The following is a 9,186-nucleotide window of genomic DNA, read 5'->3' as shown; positions in this document are numbered from 1 at the left end:
CTCAAGATTTTCAAGGTCCTTTTCAATTTTAATCACATCCTCATTATCATCCAAAGAGTATCTAAGAGAGGGTAATGGTGATTCATCAAATACAACATGTATGGATTCAACAACTATGAGTGTTGTTTTGTTGTACACTCTAAATGCTTTACTACGAGATGAATACCCTAGGAAGATCCCTTCATCCGATTTAGGTTTAAATTTTCCTAGGTTATTTTATCATTCAATATAAAGCATTTACATCCGAAAACCTTAAAATAACAAATGTTGGGCTTCCTTTTGTTCTAAAGTTCATAAGGAGTTTTGTTGAGAAGTTTTCTAATAATGACTCGATTTATGACATAGCATGAGGTATTAACGGCTTCGGCCCATAGAGTCCTAGGAGATTTATGTTCATTCAACATAGTCCTAGCCATTTCTTGAAGGGACCTATTCTTCCGTTCAACAACTCCATTTTGTTGAGGAGTTTTAGGAGCCGAAAGATTATGATTGTATCCATTATCATCACAAAACTTTCAACATCTTGGTTTTCAAACTCTTTTCCTCTATCACTTCTAATGGTTTTAATCTTACACTCTTTTTCATTCTTAACTCTTTTACAAAATTTAGCAAATATTGAATGAGCTTCATTTTTGTGGGTAAGGAAAAACACCTAAGTGAACCTAGAGTAATCATCAATAATGACAAATGCATAGAGTTTTCCACCAAGACTTGCAATTTTCTCCGGGCTAAAAAGTCCATATGAATTAATTCAAGTGGTCTTATAGTCGTTATGTACTTTTTCCTTTTGAATGACGATTTGATTTGCTTCCCTTTTTGGCATGCACTACAAGTTTTATCTTTTAAAAAATTAGTCTTTGGGAGGCCTTTGACTAATTCATTTTTAGATAATTTTGAAATCAAATCCATGCTAGCATGACCCAACCTTCTATGCCATAACCAACTATTTTCATTTGAAGAAATAAAGCACTTAACATCTTGATCATGTAATTCACATAAAAGCAAAGTATATACATTACCATTTCTAAGAGCATGAAATACTTCATTATTATCCCTTTTGACAATGCATTTATACGATGTAAACAACACATCATATCCTTTATCACATAGTTGGCTAATGCTAAATAAGTTATGTTTCAAGCCTTTAACAAGTAAGACTTCGTCAATAGATAAGGAAGAGGATATACCAATAGATCCGATACCGATAACCTTGCCTTTTGAATTATCTCCAAATGTAACGCTTCCTCCTTTGTAAGACTTGATAGAGAAAAATTTTGATCCATCTCCCGTCATATGTCTTAAGCATTCACTATTAAGGAACCATTTGTCCTTGGATGAATATGGAAACTTCAAGCAAACCTACAAAAGGAATTTAAGTAATCTTCTTTTGGTACCCACAATTTCTTGGGTCCATGAGAGTTAGGAAAAGACATATATGTCCCTTTAATAACCCAAATTTCTTTTGTCATACATGGCCTAATAGGACAATGATTGATCTTATGTCCTAACTTCTTACAATAATTGCATTTTGGACTAAAAGAGGAATTTTTAACAAAGTAATTGTTCAACGGTTTTCTCTTTTTCAATAAACAAGAATCTTTGTTGTGAGGATCAAAACCAAGCCCATTCTTAGCATAAGCATTTCTTTGCTTTCCAAGTATGAGGTCCAAATTCTCTTCACCTTTTGTGAATTTCGCTAAAGTCTTAATTTGATCTTCCATAATAACTTTCAATGATTCATTTTCTAAAATTAAGTCTGTTAAGGCTGATTCTTTAACTAATTCTTTTTCCTTTTTCAAGGCTTCATTTTCAAGTTGAGATTTTTCAAGGTTTTGAGAGATGATGTATTTTTCTCTTTTAAGACTAGCACATTTTTGAACCATTTTGCCTAATTCATCATGCAATTCTTTAAAAGCATCTAACAAGTAGTTATGAGCATCAACCAATTCATCATAATTAGTTTCCAAATCAAATGAGTTGTGATTAGAATTTACCTCATCTTTGTCGGCCATGAGACAAAGATTAACCAATTCATTAAATTCATCATCACTTTCAGATCCATTTGAGTCATCATCCTCCCATGTAGCTCGCATTGGTTTGCCCTTCTTTTCCTTTTCCTTTTCATTTTTGTAAGCGTAGCAATCAGATTTGAAATGTCCCAGTTTTCCACAATGGAAGCGAATAGGTGCTTTTCTTTTTCCTTGCTCACTAGATGAACCACTTCTTTGGAAATTGTTGCTCTTTTGAAACTTCTTCATTTGAAGGACTCTTCTCACGGTTTTGGTAATGAGAGCAATTTCTTCTTCTTCTTTATCATTAGGAGCTTTATCAATTGCAACTTCTTTAGTAGTATCTTGAAGAGTTATGTCCTTCTTTTGAGTTTCTTTTTCTTCATCTCTATCACTCATTTCAAGTTCATACGCCATTAATGAACCAATGAGTTCATCTATTGAAAGTGTGTTGAGATTTTTGGCTTTTTGGATGGCGGTCTTCTTGGCTTCCCAATTTTTAGGCAAAGACCTAAATTTTTTTCTCACATTCTTGGATGATGTATATGACTTTCCAAGAGCCTTCAAAGGATTCACAATGTTAGTAAAATGAGAGTACATTTCACTAATAGTTTCTTTGCCGTTCATAGTAAAGAGTTCATATTTATGGACAAGAATATTCATTTTTGATTCCTTAACATGACTAGTACCTACATAGGTAACTTCAAGTTTATCCCAAATTTCTTTGTCCATTTCACAATCCGAAATTCTATTGAATTCGTCTTTGCTTAAGGCACAATAGAGATTTGTGATGGCTTTGACATTGCATTGTACAAGCCTACGGTCATTAAGGCTCCATTCAATATCGGGTGTTCGAACATTTTCACCATTTACTACTTTGGTTGGAACATGGTCTCCTTGTTCGGTGGCTTTCCAAACATCTATATCTATGCCTCTTACGAATGCTCTCATTTTGATTTTCCAATAGTTGTAGTCACTTCCGTCAAACCAAGGAGGTCTATTGTTAGATTGACCTTCTTGATGAAACATTGTATTTGACATGATCGTTCTCTAAGATGATTAAATTTTTTTCTAGAGATTAGGCTCCGATACCAATTGCTAATCGTTAATTGACTCTAGAGGGGGGGTGAATAGAGTCAATAGGCAATTTTTAAAATTTAGTTCCAACTAATTATAATGCAATACTCAATTGAAATATTTAAACAATATAAGCACAAATATAAAGAGATAGAGATAAAGATTTGCAAATAATGACATGATGATTTAGTGAGGTTCAGAAGCTCCTACTCCTTGGCTCAAGGTCCTCCCTTGAGACTTTCCAAAATCACTAGTGCTCCTCCTTAATGGTGAAGAGCAAACCTTCAATTAAAGCAAGACCTTGCTTCTTTTCCTTGCTAGGAGAACACCCTTCTCCTAGGCTTTGCTTTAGGGTCGCACTAACCCTTACAAGTTTGTAGAGATGTATAAATGAAGATTACAATATTGTTTCTCTTTCTCTCTCTCTAGAAGATATTACAAGAATCAGTCTCACAATAGAGTAAGTGGATGAAATAAATAAAGCTCAAGTTTCTAAACTGATATAAGATAAGAGATGAGAAGTAAAGAACCCAGATCAGAATATTTGACTCTTTGAATTATTCTTGAATGCACTTGGATGATGTTCTTAAATACTCTCTCAAAGAAGTGCTTTTGTTTGTAGACCAACCTTTTGTATTTGTAGAGATTTCGAGTTCAATAGAGCTGTTGCAGGTGGTTGGGAGCATTAAATGAAATTGGACCAAACCAGTCGACATGTGGTATAAACCGGTTGATGTATGCTGTAAGCCGGTTGATGTATGCTTCAAACCAGTCGACGTTTTCTTTATAAACTGGTTGATGTATGCTTTGAATCAGTCGACGTAAAATGAGCTTCATTTTGATAGTTTGCTACTACCTAGATATTAGTCGACATGTGCATTAAACCGGTTGACGTCAATAAGCTTCAACTTGAAATTTGCCACTGCCTAGATACCAGTCGACATATGCATCAAACTAGTCGACGTAAATTGCTTGATCTTGCTGTTCTAAGCCCTTTTCTTTTGTAGATTGACAAGATCATATTTTGACCCTTTGAATTTTATTGAGTACACTTTGTATGTATATTTATAGTGGGATGAAGCTTTAATTAATTCCATCTATTACTCTGACACACTTTCCTATAGCTATCCTTCTTCTTGAAGCCTTTAGATGCTTATGAACACTTTGTAGAACATTTGCAGCCTCTTGATGCTTTAAGTGACCATATGATGACATGAAGTTCCTTTCTTCCTTTCTAAAGTAAAGCATTCATTTCCTTGCATTTAAAATCAGTTGAGCCATTAGTATAAAACTTCATTACTGAGTTGTTATCATCAAAACTAATGGATTAGGGCATTTGATCAACGATAAGAAGTTCTTCTGGTCTGGAATTGACATGAAGAAGAAGAAGGGAGCCAAGGTTGCTTGGCTTCCCTAATTTGGAGATTCATATCCTACATTATTGCTAACTTAAGGACTTGTGAGGTATAGGGTGGGGGCTATCACATCAACAAGTTTGTGGTTGGATTACTGGTTACCAAATGGTCCAATTTTATGTTAATTGGGACTTATTAATGCAGAAATTCTTCAACTAAAAAACCAAGTTTTAGTTGATAGCCTAATTTCCAATGATCAATGGGTGAATCCCAATTCATTACCACTACATCCATTTTTTCAACCCCTAAGTTTATCTCTAAATTACAAAGTTTAGCCTTACCATCTCCTGATGCTGATTCCATTGAGTGGTTACCAAGCTCTGCTAAGGTGTTCTCCTTATCTCACACTATAAGTTACTTAATTCATACCTCCTTCCCCAATTTATTCATGGCATCACATTGTATGGTTTAAGCACCACATACTAAAGCATAACATTATTTCATGGTTAACAATAAGAGAAAGATTATACATTCTTGATGCTAAACCAATTTTGTATAAGCATGATACAAATTGCTGTTATCTCTGTCTTACTAAATATGAGTCTATTAACCACTTGTTCTTCAACTGTAAGTTTAGTGCTCACATATGAAACTTCATTTAGGAAGTTGTTAGGTTTTACATCTTACCTAACTGTTGGTCAAATATGATTCAGTGGTGCTCATTACATTGGAGTTCCTCAAGATATTTGGTTCATAAGTTGCTTTGGTCTGGTGCAATTTATTTTATTTGGATGGAAAGGAATGCTAGGGCTTTCAGAAATCAGTCTTCTTCTCCCCAACACATAATATCTCAAATCAAGTAGCAAGACTAGCTACTATTAAGATGAGAAATAGTTCAGACCTGAGGAAAGTTTCTAGTTCATCTCAGCTTCATCTTCGATCTTTTTCATACAAGGTTGCTCCACTGCTTGTGCTCAGACCTCGAGGTTTCTTTCATATGCAGGGATGGCTGTCCTTATTAAGTCTGTGTTGTGTTCTATTAAATCTTATTGGTCTCAAACATTTGTATTGCCAAAGATGGTTATTAACTAAATTAATCTGATCATAAGAAGTTTCTTCTGGTCTGGAATTGACATGAATAAGAAGGGAGCCAAGGTTGCTTGGTTTGTTGTTTGCAGACGAAGAATCCGTGGAGGTCTGGGCTTCCCTGATTTGGAAGTGTCCAACATTATTGCTAACTTGAGGCATATTTGGAAGCTTTGTTTGAGGGAAAAACATTTTTAATAGGAAAAGTTATTTTTAAATAGATTTACCAATACATTTTAGATGTTTATGAAACTTTGCATTTATACTAAAATATATCTACATTTTTATATATTTTTATACTTTATTTATTTATCATGAATTTTCACTTCGTATTTTTTCCTAGTATATATAAATGTACATTAATACTAGTAAGAGTTGTATGCAAAATGTTTCTTTTTTACCTTTAAAATTGGTGGTGGACTATTTTGTCAAACTATATAAAAATATATAATATACTGTTAGAAAAATATATATTTCATATGACATTTAAGATATAACAACCCTTATACTGATATGTTATGAGTTAATTATCAATATACTAACAAATGATGAATTAAATATGCCGCTATATATTTAATTAAATATACAAAATAGAGCAGTAAATAAATAATAAATAAAGAACCTAGACTGAGGCTAGCATTGAATACTATGTCCTCAAGACAATTTACGCCCCGCATGGTCACAGGCTCTATGACATTTGTCTCCTAGGATACAACGCTCTACATCCACTATTAGAGGTACTTTAAACTCGTAGATACGGCGAACCTACTCCGTGTAATACTCTCTCTAACTCAAAATGCATCTATAATATATAAATAATGAATTGGGTGCAATTTGAACCATATGGCTTAATGAAATTGGTTTTGGCCCTAAGTGGCTTAGACCACTTGACAATGGCTTGAACCTACACCTACTTGGGTTGGGTTCATCTTGAGAGAGGGAAAGAATAATGAATTGCACCTTTTTTTTAAGCGTGAATTTCCAAATGGAGATGATGGGTATTTATAGAGCACATGGTGTCTATTGGGAATGGGTGTGTCAGTTCCCCAACCATTGCACTTATTTAGTCCAATAATTGAATTTCATTCATCAGGCTTTTCAGCCATTAGACGTAATGTTTCAACGGGGTGTATTGGTTTAACCTACGACTGTCACACCTCTTCCCAAATGTTCACAAACGTTGACAAGCCTCGCAACTATCGCTTGTACATCAACAATAATCACAACTATTGGTTCATTGGTGTTCAACACATTGGAGTTCATCAGATTTCTTGGTTTATAAACTTCTATGGTTAGTAGTTATCTATTTTATCTGGATGGAAAGGAATGCAAAGGCATTCAGGAACTAGTCATCACCTTCACACCACTTTATTTCTCAAGTTAGGAACTGTGTCAGAGCTAGACTTGCATCCATCAAGTTAAGAAGTAGCTCAGACTTGAGGTAAATTACTTCTACATTATAGCTGCAACTTCTCTTCATATAGGGTTGTTCCATAGCTTGTGGACAAGCCTAGTTGTTATCCTAATAGTATTGGAGGGATGACATATTATGTGAGAATATGATAGTCCCAAAAGATGCTATTGTTGGGATGTCACTCATCTTGGTGCTAGGATTGTTCCTCTAGTGTTGATTATCAAATGATGGTAGTAGTTGCTGTATTGGTCTCCTTTTGTTGATTGTTGTTTGGGTAAATATCCACATGAACACAAAGGGCACTCATTTTTTCAAAAAAAAAAAAAAAAAACTTTTTAAATCCTAGTTATATTGCAATGTCAATGTTGATAATCTAGGATGTACACCTTGGTGACATAATTTTTTATTAAGGAAATTCTCTTCAGAGACTGTCCTCTTTACAACTCTTCGATATGTATTTTGAAGTTCAGAACTTCAGTATCAAGGGTGCACATGGTCCAATTCGGTACTATTTCAAGCTAAATCAAGATCATACCAATTGCAAAATGGAACCAGATTGCGACTTACATAATTGTAAATAACATTAATATGGAAATAAATAAATATAACTTTTTTGGTTTTGTTTTTATATTATTAATATTTCAATATAAATAACATTATTTAAATTCTAAAGTTGCATTGTAGGTCCAATTTTTTTTTCAAAACATTAGCCAAAAATATTTGAGTTTGGAAATAAGTACATATAACTTTTTGTTTTCTTTTTAAAATGGTGATTTTGTTGATTTAGGAAACTGTGTTTACAATATGATATTAGGTGCTAGTTGATAAAATAGAAAAATAAGTATTAAAAATTTTAAGAGCTGAATTTTAAGTATTGAAATTTTTAAGTGTTAATTAAAAATAATTTTTTTTAAATTTTTTTTTTCGACGTTTAGCATTCAGTATTAAGTGATGACCCCGACACTCAAAAATTTACTGTTTTCAGTGATATTCAAATTAACATGTATCGTTTTCAGACCATTGTTAGTGATATTCAAATTTCATTTTCAAATGCATTTAATTGAATAAGCAATTAATTGGATAAGCGCTTAATCTCTTTAGAATTAAGAGCTGAATTGAATTATTCAAGAATGCTAATCCTAGTGGCTTTCAAGTTCGTAGACATGCTCCAACTATGCACAAGAAAAACCAACTCTAATTTGAGAAACATTAGGATAAAACATGACACACTCTCTCTCTCTCTATATATATATATATATAACTTGCAACACTGAGAAAACCATGTTTTGAAATTAAGCAAAGGGAAAGAAGCAAACAAGGAAGACTAACAACATGTTGGAAATAAACTTGATTTTAGAATTTTATTATTAATTAGTATTTTCAAGTATTTGGTATACATATGCATGTATGTATTTCATGTTAGTAAGGTAGTAACTGGTCTTGATGGAGAAAGTTATGTAACCGACCAAGAGGTATGTGAATTAAGCCTCCTAAATGCTACGTTAGTGGGACTTATGCTATTAATGATCATGTTAGTGGAAGTTGTGTCTTCTAAAGGTTATGTTAGTTGGAGTAATTGGAGTTATTGTCATTCATATGGAAATGATATATTTATATATATATATATATTTTTTTTTTTTGAAAGGTAAAATCTAATTTTAAATTATATATATTTATGTTCTTAGAGTTCATATAAACTCATGTAATCTAGTAATTTTATAATAAGAGTAAGATGAAATAGTATGACTATAATATAAGATATTTTTAAGTGTTCATTTCCTCAACTCTTCTTCCATATTATTGTGTTGTGTGTGTCTCTAGTCCGACCATTTATTTCCAACAAAGTGGTATCAGACAAAAAAACCAACACAACAAAACAAGTAATGATGCTAAGAAACCCTCCAAAGGCATGGTCATTCCTCCACCAATTAGGTCAACTACATTTTTTTTTTCGAAATTATGATACCTTGACTCCATTATACTATGAACACGGATCTATAAGCCCACTTAGTGTTTTCTGTTGGAATTCACCTTAAAATTTTCAGTTGTTAAATTTGTAGCCCAGAGGCTTCATTACTATTAGAGAGAGAAAGCCCAGTTGAGAAAAAAGAAAAGAAAAGAAAAAAAGTTAAAAGTGCTGACATGTGTGAGTGTAGAGACATGGAGGGCATAATTGTCATTTAAAATCAACAATTTCAATTTAATAAAATATTAATATACTATGAGGGGCATCACGGAAAGGGGG

This window comes from Cornus florida, unplaced genomic scaffold, assembly GCF_030987335.1.
Source record: "Cornus florida cultivar Cherokee Brave unplaced genomic scaffold, ASM3098733v1 CherokeeBrave_3.0.0_Hap2_Chr02, whole genome shotgun sequence".
In the NCBI taxonomy this organism is placed as follows: Eukaryota; Viridiplantae; Streptophyta; class Magnoliopsida; order Cornales; family Cornaceae; genus Cornus; species Cornus florida.
This window is presented reverse-complemented; position numbering follows the sequence as displayed.